The sequence below is a fragment of the Oncorhynchus tshawytscha genome, linkage group LG09 (genome assembly GCF_018296145.1).
Source record: "Oncorhynchus tshawytscha isolate Ot180627B linkage group LG09, Otsh_v2.0, whole genome shotgun sequence".
NCBI classification, from domain to species: Eukaryota; Metazoa; Chordata; class Actinopteri; order Salmoniformes; family Salmonidae; genus Oncorhynchus; species Oncorhynchus tshawytscha.
Genome location: NC_056437.1, coordinates 64,359,799 through 64,379,694, shown reverse-complemented (window position 1 = coordinate 64,379,694; position 19,896 = coordinate 64,359,799). Strand labels below are relative to the sequence as shown.

The following is a 19,896-nucleotide window of genomic DNA, read 5'->3' as shown; positions in this document are numbered from 1 at the left end:
GTTATTACTGCATTGTCGGAACTAGAAGCACAAGCATTTCGCTACACTCGCATTAACATCTGCTAACCATGTGTATGTGACAAATAAAATTTGATTTGATTTGAAGGTGGGGGTGTGGCTATATATGTAACATCTAAATTCCATGTAAGTGTGGCAAAGTCTGAAACTATTTGTAAACAGTTGGAATTTCTTGCTTTGAATATTGAGGTTTCAAAGGGCCTCTCTATAACTGTGATTGGCTGTTATAGACCCCCCTCTGCTCTTGGTGATGCATTTTCTTCTTTGACGCACCTTATGTCTAAACTTCTTTACAGTGAAATGATCTTGATTGGTGATCTCAACTGCTGTTGGTTAAAGCCGGTGTCTGATGATTTAAAAATGTTTTGTAATTCTATGAATCTTACCCAGTTGATTAACTTACCCACTCGCCCAAATCTTAAATGCCCAGATAAATCTACCCTGATTGATTTGATATTGACAAATGTTCCACATAAATATTCTGCGGTTGGTGTTTTTTGTAATGATTTAAGTGACCATTGTGCTGTTGTTGCTGTTAGAAATACGAAGGTTCCAAAGACAAACCCACGTTTTATCCGTAAGAGAAATTTGAAGTGTTTTAATGAGCAGGCATTCTTTCATGATTTGTTTTATTTTGACTGGAGGAAGATTGAGCTTATCCCTGATGTGGAAACTGCCTGGAAATTCTTTCATGATGGTTTTTCCCAAATAGTAAACAAACATGCCCCATTCTGCAGGTTCAGGGTTAAAGAGCGGGATAATCCATGGTTTTCTTCTGAGCTGTCTTGTATTATTCACGACCGTAATCTAGCCTGGGCTAAAGCAAGGAAATCATGTTCTGATGCTGATTGGCTTATGTTTAGGCAGTTACGAAACAAGTGTTCTTTTCTTCTCAGGAAGGCCAAGTCTGAATATTTTATGTCTTACCACTGAACCTGAATGACCCTAGAAAGTTTTGAAGGCTATTAAGTCTATTTCTGGTAACAGTAATGTTAATGAATTACCGTCATGTGTTTTGAAGGACTCTGTTGCTATATATGACAACTGAAATGCTGAATTGCGTCAATGAGCACTTTGTATCATCTGGTAGGCTGTTTGATTCAGTGTCCTCTGTCTCTGTACAACCCTGTGTGGATGAACAAGTGAGAGCTGGTCAAACATTTAGCTTTTTGCCATTCTCAGTGCAGGTGGTACATAAAGCCTTGAAATCCTTAGATCAGAGAAAGCCTGCAGGTCCTGATCTTTTGGATCCCTGCTTTTTAAATCTGGCATCTGATTTCATAGCTGAACCACTTACATCTCTGTTCAATCTAACCCTGGAATGTAATGAAATTCCAAAGATCTGGAAATCAGCATTTGTCCTACCACTTTTAAAAGGGGGAGATCCAACTCTTTTAAATAATTATAGGCCAATCTCAAAGCTGCCAACCCCTGGGGAAAATACTTAATAAAAAATAACTATTTTATTTAAAAAATAGTTTTTTTATTTACTAACTCTATTTTATCAATGTACCAATTGGGCTTCAGGAAGAAGCATAGCACAATTACAGCAGCCATGAAGGTTTTAAATTATATCACTGAAGCCATTGACACAAAACAGCACTGTCTCTCACTTTTTATTGATCTCTCTAAGGCTTTTGATACAGTTGATCATGCTATACTAAGGCAGAGATTGTTGAGTGTAGGTCTTTCGGAGCATGCAGTTGCATGGTTTGCTAACTATCTGTCTGATAGAACTCAGTGCACTCAATTTGATGGGCTTGTGTCTGTTAAATTGTCTGTCTTGAATGGTGTGCCCCAAGGCTCTGTACTTGGTCCTCTCTTATTCACTATTTATATAAATGATTTAGACAATGTCCAAAATGCACAACTTCATTTTTATGCTGATGATACTGTTATTTACTGTTGTGCCTCATCTCTTACAAAAGCTTTCCAGAACATGCAAACTGCTTTTTATACTGTTCAACATACCTTGTGTCAATTGAAGCTTATTCTCAATACTGAGAGAACTAAACTAACTGGTGTTTTCTAATGCAAGAAATAGACCTCTGAACCTTTCCCCTATTACTACCTGTCAGGGCAAGGAGATTGAGGTTGTAACCTCATATAAATATCTTGGAATTTTAATTGATGATGGCCTCGCTTTTAAATTGCATATTCAACAACTTACAAAAAAATTGAAGCTGAAATTGGGATTTTATTTTAGGAATAAGGCCTGTTTTTCTTTTGAAGTCAGAAGGAGGCTAGTATCAGCTACATTTATGCCTTTACTAGACTATGGGGATATGTTATATATGAGTGCTTCCTCTCAGTGTTTCAGATCAATTGACACTCTTTACCATGGCACTTTGAGATTTATTTTAAACTGCAAAACCCTTACACACCACTGCACTTTGTATACCAGGGTTGGCTGGCCTTCTCTAGTCACTCATAGGCTCAGTCACTGGTATACTTTTATTTACAAAGCCAATTTGGGTTTATTACCTTTTTTATTTGTGCTTTTTTTTTTATTGTTCAGAAATGTGGTGGGTACTCTCTTCGTTCGCTGGACTTTATCCTGCTAACTGTTCCAAATGTCCGAACTGAATTTGGTATAAGGGCTTTTATGTACTCTGCGCCATCGTCTTGGAACACCTTACAAAATACTTTTTAAACTGGAAGAACCTGTCCCGATTAGTGTTTTTAAATCACTGATGAAGGATTTTGAGGCTGATTCCCTGACCTGTCAATGTTTTTAATTTGCTGTTTTATACTCTTGTGAATTCAGTGGTTTTTACTGGATTACTTGTAGTTTTTCATGTTGTCTGTCTAATTTTTTTGTAATGACTTGGTGCTGCCTATCTTGGCCAGGGCGCTCTTGAAAAATAGATTTTAATCTCAATGAGCCCTTCCTGACTAAATAAAGGTTAAATAAAAAAATAAGCACAAGCATTTCGCTACACTCAAATTAACATCTGCTAACCATGTGTATGTGACTGATTTGATTTGAACATCAACCCATGTTTGCTGCTGTTTGATATGGAACGCCGTTTGGGTCTTAAAGCACGTGGTCAAAACGCAATCTTTTTAATGCTACGTGTGTAAAGTAAACAGGTGCAGGCGCTAAATTAACACGTGCACGCATTAAATTAACATCTTCGTCCGCTAAATTAACGCCTACACTCGTCAAATAAGCACTTGCAAATGTGCTTGCAAGCGGTTCAACATGTGCTAAATAAACGTCTGCAAGCGTTCCTGCACAAGTCAACGCCTACAGCTGCTAAATATACACCTACACACGTTAACTTAACGAGTTCCTTAATATGCACATTTTACTAGCCAATTTCCCTAGCTCCTCCTTTCAACCAGGTTTCAATAATCAGTGTACAGTCATTTTGATGCAACAATTGAAGATGGTGAGAAGAAACTTCCTTACCTGCTGCAAACAGACCCTAAATGACACTCGATAATCCTGGACTTGATGTCATTGAGTCCACGTTAACAAGGTTGATTATTTTTAAATACTATTATTCATCATAAAGTCGATCCGCACACCCCGGCCTTCGCTGCAGTGAACGGTGCAGTCTTGTAACATTTTTACAGCCCTGCTAGCTACATAAAGGTGATTTTGTCAAGGAGTACTGACGTGAAACATGTTTTTGTATTTTTAGGCATTTTTGTATTTTCAGATATTTTTAGGCTGGATAACTATAATTGCAATGCCACCTAGCCTTAGCTGCGCTAGCTCGCGATTAGCATGAAAACATTTACAAAACTCCCATAAAGCTCATTTGACCTAAGACAACCCTGTAAAAACGTTGCTAATATCTACAACATACCAGCTTTCCAACAGCACAGATATGATTTTTGAATACCCTTTGAAATGTTAATATTTCATCTAAGCCTATGATGCAGAAATGAACAACTTCAGAACCAGGAACGTTAACGTTAGTACTATGGCACTGTTTTAACAGGAATCGCAGTCCTATGGTCTCTATTTTCACAAAACTGTCGTCTTGCAGAATGGAAACCATGCAGAGGTGCCTTGACTGGGCTAGGGGGAGGCTGATAAATGTTTCTTCAGCAGATGATCTAATTGATCAAGTATCTCAGTTCATTCAGGAGATTCGTTCATCTGGCTGGCATGCACAACAAGGTAAGCAGCATTGTAGTGGGTTTGGTTGGGTTTACTGTTTTTCACTCTTCCTTCTCCTGCTGCCCATTGTATTTGTTCTTGGTCAACATTTCAATTTATGTCTTGGTTAAAAATCCAATATTGCTTTCAGTGCGTCTCAGATGGCAGATATTCTACATGTGTCCTGATCAACACTCAAATATTGTCTAAGGTCAATTGTTCTTGGGCATAATGCTATAAACTACAGACTTTAGATGCATGGTTTCCAGTTTCTTACCAATCAAACCATTTTAGAATGACTACAATCAAGGCAGGACTTTAAAATGACTATGATGATGTACATTACCTCATCCTTGTCCATTGTTACACTTTTTTCCCCAGACACTTCAATCTGTCAAATGCACCGTTATATTCTGACATGTCAGACTTGGCTCTGGATGAAAAGATTAAGGACTTGGTGGCTGGGAACGACAAACTTGGACCGGAAGCTGTTCGAGCACAATTAGGGGCATTGGGAATCCAATGTGAGGGACAGCATAAGTCGTGTTAACCTGAGGGCGGCTGCCCTCAGAGCCATGTCGCAGAGGCTACATAGAAGGTCATAACGTGTTGCTGGACAAAACTCGTTATGGCACCTTGATGGAAACCTCAAACTGATAAGGTAGATGTATCTTTGTGATCGACACAATTATCTATATCACTGGTGAGAAGTTGTACATTATAACATCTCAAATTGTTCATCAACAACTAACAGTTCAGTTTAGCAAGCAGTGGCCCAATATATCAATCATGTGGATAATAATTGTTTTATTGTGTTTCGGCTACTTCTGTGATCGATAGAATATCTGCATCATGAAATTAACAAACATGCCTATATTGAGGACATACTGAGGCAAAAAACGGTTGGAACAAAGTATTTGTGCCTAAGTGTGAACAACAGGAGAGTCTGTCCTCTTCACTCAATTAACTTGATTCATTAACATTGTTCCACATTTTGGATGTTAATTTAATATCGGGTCTGCTGCTTTGTTATATACTGCAGGAACCTGATGCAGCATCTAAGTGGTAAAGGAGGATGGTGATGTTTGTATATTTCATGTGTTCAGCTTTTGTATCAACCAGTGCTGTGTTTTCTGATTTAGGTGGAGGATAGTTATACATGGTGGCATTGATCGGTACAGCTGCCTTGTGTTTCTTCGTGCTTCCAGCAACAATCGCAGCAGTACTGTAATGCATTGCTTCATGAATGCTGTCTCCAGATATGGCGTTCCCTCCAGAGTTAGGACGGACCATGGAGGAGAAAACAACACTGTCTGCATGTTGAATGTAATACATATTGAAAATATTTAAAAAAAAAAAAATAGAGCTACATGCATCCTTAAAATGACGTCTTGACCTACACATTGATTACATTCTATAGTGAGGGATGCATGCAGCTACATTTTTTTTCTGTAAATCATTTTCAGAACGCAATCACAATTATGTTTGACAGCTTTATTGCTTTCTCTATGTTTTTGAAATGTATAAGCCTTTAAATGACCTTTTACTGACTATTTCTACAAATGAGGCTATACTTGTGGCAGCACCTATTCCTGTGACACCGCTTCTTATGGCCCCCCTCCACCTATACCACTTCCTGTGGCCTCCCCTCCACCATTCCCTGAAGCTTATCGTCCACCACACTCTTCTGTTGATGTTGGTGATGACAATGAGTAAGTCATCCCTGTAAATAATTAAATGTCTTGTTATTACAGATGAATTGTGGGAAGTATCTGAGCTTTGTTATTCTGAATGTCTCTTTTAGTGTTGACCTCCAAACACTTAAGTTAATGAGATGCCAACCAAATTAACATGAGGGACAACGTTTATGATTGTGCAATGAGAGGCTTTAAGAGAGCCCACTTTAATCCGGAGGCAAAAATAGACATGGTTTAGGGATGCTGATGGAAAAGGGGTAGCTGATGAGGGTGGTTCCTCAAGAGAAATTCTCTGGCTGCTAATGAGTGCCATCCATTCCTCTGCAATATTTGAGGGACCTGATTGACAAAAAAGGCCTTTCTTGCAACTCAAGGTGAGTTACACCAACAAAGGCACATTTGTTTATGGCAATATATGCCTTGAGTAAAACATTTGATTTTTGTATGTAATGTGTCCCTTATTTACTGTTTGTCTTCTGTGTGACAGCAACATGGGGGTGTAGAGCCACATTTTTTCAGAGGCTATACAGACAAGTGTGACCTACAACCTCCTGTGCCAGAACTGAAAGAAATTGCGGAATATGACTTCAGAGAGAAGTTGGAGAAGGTAAGTACTTTATACTGTGGATGTTGTGTTACTGTTAATTTGCACATAAGTTGGCAGTCAATCTTTAAGAGCAGTGATAGTCAGTTTATTGTTTTGCTAATTTGTCCCAAAACACTGTTTATTGAACTAAGATCCAGTTAGCACAAACTTTTGACGAGGCACAGGAAGTGGTCATGTTGGGTCCAGTGTGATACATTCGTACATTGGAGAGGGATGCTCTGGTGGAGTCAGCCACAAAGTTCTACTTAGAAAGCAGGATACGGGATGCTCTTGAGATCCCTTAGATATGGAAACACTACTCAAGTTTAAATTCTTCAGGGCAAATTCAGATGTATTTTTACTTTATAGATTCAAAGAGGGTCTGGAGTGTTTGTCTCATGCCTTACATGAATAGACACTCAAGCCTCTTCAGAGGTTATCTACGCTGAGAAACCTCTTTTGGCCAAAGACATAGCTTCTCTTTTCAAAGCAGAGCGCTCCCCACCTGGTACCAATCAAAGAGCAATAAAGAGAGAAGAGTCATATGTTTCTGGAGGGACTGACTTCTGGAGGTGGAAGGTTAGATGCAAAACCATGATCATTGAAGTAACACGGCCCACATCAGTAAAACATCACCTAATCACTCTCACAACTGTGGGACAGCATTATTCCTCCAGCCTTATACTTCCATGGGCCCCCTAAGAATGTAATCAATTAAATCCCAAACTACTTTCACTTAAGAGTATTGTGTTAAACAAGTTACTTATGGACTTTAATGTCCCCCACTTTCCTTTTTTTCAGGGGGAACACATACCCTTTAACCATGGAGAAGGTTTTCATTTTCACTTCGGGGGCTTCAGCATTCCTAGGGTGGGATTGCCAGTGGAGCCACAGCTACAGTTCTCTGCAACCGCACGGCAAGCTGTACCTAGAGCACCAAGTCTAGGTCCAAGAGGCTTCTAAACAGATTCTACCCCCAAGCCATAAGACTACTGAACATCTAATCAAATGGCTACCCAGACTATTTGCTGATACTCTATCTATGCATAGTCACTACAATATCTCTACTGTTGCGCCCTGACCATAAAGAGACATTGTTTCTCTATGGTGAAGTAGGTCAGGGTGTGACTGGGGATGATCTAGTTCATTTATTTCTGTGGTGTTCTAGTTTATTTTCCATGGTGGTGATTTGTATGATTCCCAATTAGAGGCAGCTGGTAATTGTTGTCTCTAATTGGGGATCATATTTAAGTAGTTGTTTTTCCTACCTGTGTTTGTGGGATATTATTTTGTGCATCACTTAGTCCCGTTTCTTTATTGTTTTGCTTAAGTTTCACTTAGAAATAAAGATGTGGAACTCAACCTCCGCTGCGCCTTGGTTCGTCTCTACACACTATCGTGACATCTACCTACATGTATATATTAACTTGACTAACCAGTGCCCCTGCACATTCTGTACCGGTATCCCCTGTATATAGGCTCACTATTTTACTGATGGTCTTTAATTATTTACTTTTCTTGACACTGCATTGCTGGTTAAGGGCTTGTAAGTAATTTAATTAATTCATTTACTTCGCATTTCATTCGTTGTTTTTTGTGCGTTTCATTCAATAAACATGTGGAACCCATATCACGCTGCGTTTTGGTCCGAATGTTATTACAACGATCGTGACACTGAGTGAAGTAACTGAGGGCAGAAAAGGATATCAGGGTGCCCAGGAACTTGAAGCTGCTGATCATCTTCATGTACAGTAGATGGGAGAATGGTCAAGTATCACCATCTACTTTGTTTTGCTTATGCTGAGACTTGTCCTATCCCCATTGTCATTTGTTGGGACAATAGGCAAACTGGAGTTGTACATAGTGTAGCACAATCTATTGTTCCAGTTTTTTTTATCGTTATCGACTGGGCTGCAGTGGACACGGTAAGAAGCGGCTCTCCTTCCTATGGTGGCTGAAGACATTTTGCCTGACGTCAAACATTAAGTGTCAGATTGGAAAAAATGTAACCAGAACCATAAGAGCAGATTACTTTCATCTTTACTGGCAGTTTTAAAATGTGTAATTGTAGTCACTTTCAATTGATTCATTGACTCCAAGAACCATTGATTGTTGTTCATAACATTAACACAACTGACAAACGTTGCTTGACTGTAAATTGGGATACATGTTTTAATAACATTGCATATTTGATTGGGCTTAATGTTGTATACCTTGTCTTGTGCATGCATACCAACCAGGTGAGAATCACCTAAATGAATTGATACTTGATGAATCAGGTCTTCTCCGGTGCTTTATCAGCCTCCCCCTTGCCCACTCCAATCTCTTCATGGTTCCCTTCTGCAAGAGACAACTGTGGAAATAAAGCAGTTCTGGGTATATATGCCTGAAGTTATTTTACCCTTAATAAGCTTTGATGGAATATATTTGAAAAGGGAACGTGCACAGTAAAGTCTACTTTGTTCGAAAGCTGACATGTAACGTTCGATGTTAAAAAGGTTTAAGGTTGTCACTAGCCAAATTTGCTTTGTGTGAGCTTTTCTGTGTCTTCATGCAATCGCAAGCTAGCGCAACTAACGCTAGCATTTAAATGAAAGCCAGTCAGGCTGATGTTGCCTACCTTAAAACCTCTTGAGCTTACTTGAGACGCAGACGTCCCACCTAGAGCTCTAGAAATGCACATGCGCGACGCTACATGCTAATAGTATTAGTTAAAACGCAAACGTTCATTAAAATACACATGTTTGGTATTAAAATAAAGCTACAGTCATTGTGAATCTAGCCACCGTGTCAGATTTTTAAAATGCTTTTCGGCGAAAGCATGAGAAGCTATTATCTGATAGCATGCAACACCCCAAAAGACCCGTAGGGGATGTAAACAAAAGAATTAGCATAGTCGGCGCTACACAAACCGCACAATAAAATATAAAACATTAATTACCTTTGACCATCTTCTTTCTTTGCACACCTTGATGTCCCATAATCAATACTGGGTCTTTTTTTGGATTAAATCGGTCCATATATAGCCTAGATATCGATCTATGAAGACTGTGTGGAAAACGGAAAAAAGAGCGTTTCATAACGTAACGTCATTTTTTAAAAGTTAAAAATTCGACGATAAACTTTCACAAAACACTTCGAAATACCTTTCTAATGCAACTTTAGGTATAACTACACGTTAATAAGCTATAAAAATCATCAGGAGGCGATGTAAATTCGATAGCCTGCCGTGTGGAAAAATGTCCGGAAAAACACAGAGACAATGCCTCGGGTCGGTGGTCGGAGAGAATCGGTTCCCTTTGGTCGGATCTACCAAGAATCAATTCAGATTCAAATGAGGAGACTCTATACACCCTGTGGAAGCTGTAGGTACTGCAAGCTTGGCCTCATATATTACGGTTCACCTTTAACAATTCATGGGAGTGGCGCATGGATATTTTTTCCCATCTCCAGTGATCAGATTTTCCTGCGCTTTTCGATGAAACAGACGTTCTGTTATAGTCACAGCCGTGATTTAAACAGTTTTGGAAACGTCTGAGTGTTTTCTATCCACACATACTAATCATATGCATATACTATATTCCTGGCCTGAGTAGCAGGACGCCAAAATGTTGCGCGATTTTTAACAGAATTTCCGAAAAAGTAGGGGGGAAGCTTATTAAGTTGTTTTGCTTAAATACAAGGCGTTGGGCTAAAAACGTACCTCAAAAACAAGCAAAATAAAGACAATAGTCCAAAAATCGAGAACTACCAGGATTGTCCGTTGTCTAGTCTATGTATGCCTGGCCCTGCATGCAAGCAACAATCTTGCTAGTATGTAAATTAATTTACCTTGATAGTATTAACACAGTCCAATGTGTTTCCGTGGCTGTTATAGTTTACATGTTTTTTTCAGCAGGGCTTTTAATAAAACACATGACGGTGCCATTCACTGCTGCTAGTAGTATGACCGTTCGAAGCTACGGTTAGCTAAATTAGCTAGCAAAATATGACTTAGTTTATGCTAAGCACTGCTGATCCTGGTGCGAGATTAATGTTAGCTGAATTGTATTGCCAGTGATGAGAAACAGATCCTTCCAATGTAAACTAGCTGATAAACTTTACGATTCAGTAACAACAAATTTCAAAGACAAAACCGTTACCTTGTAAAGGTTCAAACTCTGCTTGCTGTGGAAAAGCAAGTTCCTTCAAACTGTGAAATCTGGTTGAAATGAGGAGCTAGGGAAATTGGCTAGTAAAATTAGCATATTAAAGGAACTCGTTAAATTAGCGTGTGCAGGTGCATATTTAGCAGCTGTTGGCGTTAACTTGACGTGTGCGGGACCGCTTACAGACGTTTATTTTGCACATGTTGAAAAGCCTGCAAGCACATTTGGACGCGCTTATTTGACGTGTGTGGGCGTTAATTTAACGCCTGCGCCTGTTTACTTTACACACGCAGCATTAAAAAGATCGCGTTTTGACCACGTGCCTTTAAGACCCAAACGGCGTTCCATAGTATCAATTCAAATCAATGAGAGAAGCTAGCAATGCAATGTTGCATTCTTTAACTGGCAGGGTGTTCGTGTCTACCGTCTGAAAGGCACTTGAAGCACGTAGCTAACATGAGGTTAATCCAGTCAAACATTTGCTAGCTGACTAGCTTGCAGATCGAAGCCCATTATGGAATGTTACTAGATGATAGAAACCCATATCCTACTGTAAATAACCTGCATACTGTATGTATATATATATATATATGTGTGTGTGTGTGTGTGTGTGTGTGTGTGTCGCCAGCCAGGTAGAAAAATTGAAGAAGAAGACGGTCATCAGAGCATTTTTCAGTACACCAAAACGCAAAGTAAGAACCATAGTAGTAGCCTAATATCGCAAAGACTAGTTGATAAAATGTTAATAAGAAGAAGTGAAATGCTAATGGAAATGTTGCATAATGATGTCATTTGGCAGATCAGACAACAGATGGCACACAGACAGCAGAGCTGGGGACAGATAGGCAGGGACAGACTGGCAGAGACAGGGAGTCTCAGGTAAGTTTGTTGAGTCTTTGTTTGGCAACATTATGTAAGGTTCTCTTTTTTTTAGACTTGTAAAATAGGGACATAATTGGAAAATACCATGGATACCCCTACTCTCAACTTAAACTGGTGACTGAACCAAGATTTGTTTAGGGTAATGGTATTGCTGTTGTGATTACCCTTGTAATCACAATACCCTTGTGATAGTTTTGGGTACCGGTAGTTAGGAGTATGGCAAACACCTTATTTATTTTCTAGGACACCTGGTGTTGTAGGTGTCCAGGAGGACAGGCAGTGTGCACCTAATGATGCATTTGGTTGAGCATACTGCCCTCTGTAAAACCTTGCAGTCAGTGGTGGTGGAGTTGCCGTTGTGATGCAGCCCAACAGTATGCTTTCGATGGTGCTCCTGTAGAACACCGAGGGCCCTCGGGGACAGACCAAATTTCTTCAGCCTCCTGAGGTTGTGTCACTGTCATGCCGTTTACCTGGCACCACGCCATCAGAGTGCATTCCTCCTCTCTGTAGGCCATCTCATCGTTGTTGGTAATTAGGCCTACTGCTGTCATGTCTATAGCGAACTTGGCCACGCAGTTGTGGGTATACGGTAATTCCAGGAGGGGACTGAGGATGCACCCTTGTGAGGCCTACCTTCACCTACCTTTAAGATTGCCTACCTTCACCAACTGGGGACAACACGCCAGGAAGTCCAGGACCCAGTTGCATAGGGAGCTGGTGATACTCAGGCTGCAGTGTAGGCCTACGGGTTTTCACTACCACCGGACCTTCAGAGACACTCAATCTTTCTACCCTTTTGACAGCCTCCACATAGGAGAGACTCTCCTGCCTTGATTTTGGCAACCTCTCACCCTTATAGGGCTCTCCAAGGATTGCACTTCGTGCTCTCCAACACAGTTACAATATTTTGCTCCATGGCTATTCTCTTCTACTAAAAATGTGAAATCTCCTTCATAGTGATCTTTTCCACATTTCAGCTTCTCTCGTCTGCAGACACTTCTTACATGTCCAAATATTTTACAGCAAGAACATTGTAAAGTTGGTTTACAAAAGCTCTGACAGAATAGTACACATATCACAGCTGCACTAGAGTAGGGCAAGACTCCACATAACAAAAAAACACTAGAACAGACAACACTTCTCCTTCCTGCTATTAACCTTACGATTCATCCTACGCGCATCAACCACTCCTGGAATGTTCATTAATAGAGTAATGTCAGCATTATCCGAGACTCCAGACATTTCTCCATTGAGAGGTGCCCCGCGCCATAGTGCAAAGCATGATACATAATATCCATCAGCTCAATTGATATCCAAAAATTTTTTCTGATCCGCAGAAACCAGAACAAGCCTACTTCTCGTGATCTTCACTGATTCTACTTTACCTAATGCTTTCTCCATACTTTTGGATGTTTTGAATGGGTTCCACAAGTCGGCATGTCACAGTTTAGTGTGAACCCCTTATAACTCCATCCAACACAGGATTTAATGTTCTCAGGCACACAACCCCAAAACAGAAGACAGGACAGGTAAGTTTTATTTTCAATTCATAGGTTAATATGGATTGTACCCCACCTCCCACAGCAGACTGTACGTTTTCCAGGACTGTGTCGACACAATAGACCCTCCCCCTTACTCCCCCAGGTAAATATCGGGCATGTAAAAGTGATACACTGCATTATTCTGATATGGCACTGCAACAATATGGTGAAAGGCACTACAAATCTCACTCCACTGAACACGGAATTATTCTGATGTGGCACCGCAACAAGATAGTTATTCTAAGGGAAGGCACTGAAAACAATATGGTGAAAGGCACTACAATCTCACTCTGGTGCTGCACACAATATGGAACCCTCCCCTGGCCCTGCTCTACTCTGCCAACCTCTCTAAAGGACAAAATAGGGAGGGGGAAAGACAGACAAGACAACATATACAGGGTGGAGATAGGTTCTGGATTTCTCGGGCCCGATGAGAACCATATCCCCACAACAATAAAATAGTAAACGTCTCCATCTAGCGATAAACTTCCGGCGCCGACAGAGATGGCCGCCTCGCTTCGCGTTCCTAGGAAACTATGCAGTTTTTTTTTTATTTTTACGTGTTATTTCTTACATTAGTACCCCAGGTCATCTTAGGTTTCATTACATACAGTCGAGAAGAACTACTGAATATAAGATCAGCGTCAACTCACCATCAGTACGACCAAGAATATGTTTTTCGCGACGCGGATCCTGTGTTCTGCCTTTCAACCAGGACAACGGAATGGATCCTATGCGGCGACCCAAAAAAACGACTCAGAAAAAGAGGGAAACGAGGCGGTCTTCTGGTCAGACTCCGACGGGCACACCGTGCACCACTCCCTAGCATTCTTCTTGCCAATGTCCAGTCTCTTGACAACAAGGTTGATGAAACCAGGGGTGGAAAGACCTTGGATCATTGTTACTCTAACTTCCGCGACGCATATAAGGCCCTGCCCCGCCCCCCTTTCGGAAAAGCTGACCACGACTCCATTTTGTTGATCCCTGCCTACAGACAGAAGCTAAAACAAGAGGCTCCCACGCTGAGGTCTGTCCAACGCTGGTCCGACCAAGCTGACTCCACACTCCAAGACTGCTTCCATCACGTGGACTGGGAGATGTTTCGTATTGCGTCAGATAACAACATTGACGAATACGCTGATTCGGTGTGCGAGTTCATTAGAACGTGCGTTGAAGATGTCGTTCCCATAGCAACGATTAAAACATTCCCTAACCAGAAACCGTGGATTGATGGCAGCATTCGTGTGAAACTGAAAGCACGAACCACTGCTTTTAATCAGGGCAAGGTGTCTGGTAACATGACTGAATACAAACAGTGCATCTATTCCCTCCGCAAGGCTATCAAACAAGCTAAGCGTCAGTACAGAGACAAAGTAGAATCTCAATTCAATGGCTCAGACACAAGAGGCATGTGGCAGGGTCTACAGTCAATCACGGACTACAGGAAGAAATCCAGCCCAGTCACGGACCAGGATGTCTTGCTCCCAGGCAGACTAAATAACTTTTTTGCCCGCTTTGAGGACAACACAGTGCCACTGACACGGCCTGCAATGAAAACATGCGGTCTCTCCTTCACTGCAGCCGAGGTGAGTAAGACATTTAAACGTGTTAACCCTCGCAAGGCTGCAGGCCCAGACGGCATCCCCAGCCGCGCCCTCAGAGCATGCGCAGACCAGCTGGCCGGTGTGTTTACGGACATATTCAATCAATCCCTATACCAGTCTGCTGTTCCCACATGCTTCAAGAGGGCCACCATTGTTCCTGTTCCCAAGAAAGCTAAGGTAACTGAGCTAAACGACTACCGCACCGTAGCACTCACATCCGTCATCATGAAGTGCTTTGAGAGACTAGTCAAGGACCATATCACCTCCACCCTACCTGACACCCTAGACCCACTCCAATTTGCTTACCGCCCAAATAGGTCCACAGACGATGGAATCTCAACCACACTGCACACTGCCCTAACCCATCTGGACAAGAGGAATACCTATGTGAGAATGCTGTTCATCGACTACAGCTCGGCATTCAACACCATAGTACCCTCCAAGCTCGTCATCAAGCTCGAGACCCTGGGTCTCGACCCCGCCCTGTGCAACTGGGTACTGGACTTCCTGACGGGCCGCCCCCAGGTGGTGAGGGTAGGCAACAACATCTCCTCCCCGCTGATCCTCAACACTGGGGCCCCACAAGGGTGTGTTCTGAGCCCTCTCCTGTACTCCCTGTTCACCCACGACTGCGTGGCCACGCACGCCTCAACTCAATCATCAAGTTTGCGGACGACACAACAGTGGTAGGCTTGATTACCAACAACGACGAGACGGCCTACAGGGAGGAGGTGAGGGCCCTCGGAGTGTGGTGTCAGGAAAATAACCTCACACTCAACGTCAACAAAACTAAGGAGATGATTGTGGACTTCAGGAAACAGCAGAGGGAGCACGCCCCTATCCACATCGATGGAACAGTAGTGGAGAGGGTAGCAAGTTTTAAGTTCCTCGGCATACACATCACAGACAAACTGAATTGGTCCACTCACACAGACAGCATCGTGAAGAAGGCGCAGCAGCGCCTCTTCAACCTCAGGAGGCTGAAGAAATTCGGCTTGTCACCAAAAGCACTCACAAACTTCTACAGATGCACAATCGAGAGCATCCTGGTGAGCTGTATCACCGCCTGGTACGGCAACTGCTCCGCCCTCAACCGTAAGGCTCTCCAGAGGGTAGTGAGGTCTGCACAACGCATCACCGGGGGCAAACTACCTGCCCTCCTGGACACCTACACCACCCGATGTTACAGGAAGGCCATAAAGATCATCAAGGACATCAACCACCCGAGCCACTGCCTGTTCACCCCGCTATCATCCAGAAGGCGAGGTCAGTACAGGTGCATCAAAGCTGGGACCGAGAGACTGAAAAACAGCTTCTATCTCAAGGCCATCAGACTGTTAAACAGCCACCACTAACATTGAGTGGCTGCTGCCAACACACTGACAATGACACTGACTCAACTCCAGCCACTTTAATAATGGGAATTGATGGGAAATGATGTAAATATATAAACAATGCTACCTTATATAATGTTACTTACCCTACATTATTAATCTCATATGCATACGTATATACTGTACTCTATATCATCGACTGCATCCTTATGTAATACATGTATCACTAGCCACTTTAACTATGCCACTTTGTTTACATACTCATCTCATATGTATATACTGTACTCGATATCAGCTACTGTATCTTGCCTATGCTGCTCTGTACCATCACTCATTCATATATCCTTATGTACATATTCTTTATCCCCTTACACTGTGTATAAGACAGTAGTTTTGGAATTGTTAGTTAGATTACTTGTTGGTTATTACTGCATTGTAGGAACTAGAAGCACAAGCATTTCACTACACTCGCATTAACATCTGCTAACCATGTGTATGTGACAAATAAAATTTGATTTGGTGTCCTGGAATGCGCCCAGGCTGACACTGCTTGGCGACTTCTCCGATGGCCCCGCCTCCGGTGCTGAACGAGAGGGAGACAGACGGCAGAGAAACCTGCCAACGATAGTGGTTTTCAGTGGCGTGGCAAAACAGCCCAGAGAGAGAAAGTAGTGTAAGAGGATCACAGGAAGAAACACGTCCCTTACTTAGCAGAGCTAAATCTCCTAGATTTGCGTTTTACCAATGCCTCTCTCGGTCCTCTGCTCTCGGATCACCAATCAGCTCCAGTCTCAGTTTGTGGTCAGCACAGCCTCCCACTTCCTCACTCGAATTAGCTGGTAAGACTTCTTGTCCCACAGACAGTGGTCCAGTGCAAACACCCATTCTTTACCTCCTTTTTCTCCCCTATTTCATGATATCCAATTGTGATCCAAATACGATCTCATCTCATCGCTGCAACTCCCCAACGGGCTTGGGACAGGCACAGGTCGAGTCACAGCCTCTTAACACCCGCCTTCTTAACCCAGAAGCCAGCTACACGAATGTGCCGGAGGAAACACTGTTCAACTGACAACCAAATTCAGCCTGCAGGTGCCCGGTCCGCCAGGTGCCTGGCCCGCTATGGGACTCCCGGTCACGGCCAGTTGTGACACAGCCTGAGATTGAACCCAAATCTGTAGCGGTGCAGTGCCTTAGACCGCTGCGCCACTCGGGAGGCGCACGACATGGACACTTGCATTGGGGCTCGATCCCCATGGAGAGACATTCTCCGATCAACTCCCAGCACCGAACAACACAAAACACAGCGCTTTTAAAGGAAATGATAGCCAATTCCCAGCTACCTGTCTGATTAGCTAACTCGCTGCAGGCGCATATGATCAATCAATCAATCAATCAAATGTATTTATAAGCCCTTTTTACATTAGCCGATGTCACAAAGTGCTATACAGAAACACAGCCTAAAACCCCAAACAGCAAGCAATGAAGCACGATGGCTAGGAAAAACTCCCTAGAAAGGCAGGATCCTAGGAAGAAACTTAGAAGAACCAGGCTCTAAGGGGTGGCCAGTCCTCTTCTGGCTGTTCCGGGGTTGAGATTATAGCAGTACGTGGCCAAGATGTTCAAACGCTCATAGATGACCAACAGGGTCAAATAATAATAAGTGGATGTAGAGGGTGCAACAGGTCAGCACCTCAGGAGTAAACATCAGTTGGCTTTTCATAGCCGATCAATCAGAGTTAGAGACAGCAGGTGCGGGACATGGCAGCACGTCCGGTGAACAGGTCAGGGTTCCATAGACGCAGGCAGAACAGTTGAAACTGGAGCAGCAGCATGACCAAGTGGACTGGGGACAGCAAGTCATCAGGCCAGGTAGTCCTGAGGCATGGTCCCAGGGCTCAGGTCCTCCGGGAGGGGAGGGAGAGAGACAGAATTAGATGGAGCATACTTAAATTCACACAGGACACCGGATAAGACAGGAGAAATACTCCAGACATAAGACTGACCCTAGCGCCCGACACAAACTATTGCAGCATAAATACTGGAGGCTGAGACCGGAAGGGTCAGGAGACACTGTGGCCCCGTCTGACGACAGGGCCAACCAAGCAGGATATAACCCCACCCACTTTGCCAAAGCACAGCCCCCACACCACTAGAGGGATATCTACAAATCACCAACTTACTACCCTGAGACAAGGCTGAGTATAACCCACAAAGATCCCCCCCACGGCACGAACCTGGACAGGAAGATCACGTCAGTGACTCAACCCACTCAAGTGACGCACCCCTCCTAGGGGCGGGATGGAAGAGCACCAGTAAGCCAGTGACTCAGACCCCGTAATAGGGTTAGAGGCAGAGAATCCCGGTGGAGAGTGGGGAACCGGCCAGGCAGAGACAACAAGGGCGGTTCGTTGCTCCAGTGCCTTTCCGTTCACCTTCACACCCCTGGGCCAGACTACACTCAGTCATAGGACCAACTGAAGAGATGACTCTTCAATAAAGACTTAAAGGTCGAGACAGAGTCTGTGTCTCTCACATAGATGGGCAGACCATTCCATAAAAATATAGCTGTATATGATGATGATAACATGATAACACCAGCCCCACCACCCACTTATCTACCAATCCATCTCGTGATGGGTATATCATTTTTTTCCCACAAAAAAATTACTCCTACAAGATACAATGGTGTATTATCAGAACTACACATTATTTCCCTTTTTTTTTCAACAATTTTGCTACTTTTCCATTCTTCTGGACCAACGTCCATTCATTCTTATTTCCACCGCCGTGAGGTTCAAGCATCATTACCGCTTCTACCAAACGTAACATCTGCGCATGTCCGCTCTCTTCTTTTTCTTCTTCTTTAAAGTTTTATGGCAGACAACACCTATTGGTGTATTGCCGCCACCTATTGTACGGGGTCTTCTTTGACATTACTGCGGTTCGCAAACAAAAGATATAAGTGCATTCCGCCACCTGCTGTTTTGGCTGTATATCACCCGAAATAATGAACAAAATAAAACTAAACTAAATTAACCAAACAAAACTCAATGTACTCCTTTATTCAGATTCAACTGCCAACACCAATCACTACCGGCTCTGGGGCCTGAGAAGGAAGAGCAACTTCAGACAGTATTCTTTGCAATGTTTCGGCAAATGCTATTATGTCCAGTTTCTTTGACTTTTTGTTAGTTTGTGCAGTACAATTAACCACATGTGCAATAAACACCATAAAATCCACCTTCTTCACAATCAGCATATCAGCTGTTGAACAACATTCTGAATCTCCACAGTCTGCAGAGCATCCATCACCATCTCTTCAGCTCCCTTTGCTCAACAACGGCTTGGACATAAAACAACGGCTTGGACATAAAAGATGTCTGCTCTCAGAAAAAGAAAAAAAAAGAGTGGAAGCTCTTTTCATGTCACTTCGATACAGCTACACCAGCGGTTCCCAAACAAGGGGTCGCGACACTGCGTGGGGTCGCCTGATATAAAAATGGGGTTGCAGGAGAATTTCCAAAATCATTGTGATGTGTTTAAGCTTAAAAATCTAAATGATAATTATTCAAATCTAAAAGATACAATTCAACCAGAGAGAGCCCTTAGATCGTGGGAGAAGGCCGCACTTACCGTTGCACTTCAGTCATTCCCACGGTGAATGACTAGGCCCGCTACGCTATAAACCACACACTATTGCAGAGACTCTGATATTACCGGCTGCAATTGATGTGGTGAAAACAATGTGTGGGGAGGCAGAGGCACAGAAACTCATATCAATACCTTTGTCAGAGAAAACTGGTAAACAAATCATTTATGCAATTACTAGCAATCAAGAGGAAACTCTGATTGAAGGACTCAAACTCCCCAGTTTATGCCCATGCATTGACTTGTTTACTGTACATGTCGGGGGATGTTATTCATGAGGACATATTGTTCTGTCTCACGATTCCCGAGTATGAAACG

General features: G+C 42.7%; 1 long non-coding RNA gene across 2 annotated transcripts; it reads left to right on the top strand.

Moving 5' to 3' along the window:
- The first annotated feature begins 3,728 nt into the window (after nt 1-3,728).
- On the top strand, nt 3,729-7,999 carry LOC121847188. 2 transcript variants are annotated; one of them, XR_006084136.1, is made up of 4 exons: nt 3,729-4,153; nt 4,514-6,203; nt 6,317-6,994; nt 7,217-7,999. It is a non-coding gene; the product is annotated as an uncharacterized LOC121847188 (long non-coding RNA). The 2 variants fall into 2 exon arrangements; XR_006084135.1 differs by having other exon boundaries at nt 6,317-7,999.
- Nucleotides 8,000-19,896: the final 11,897 nt, after the last annotated feature.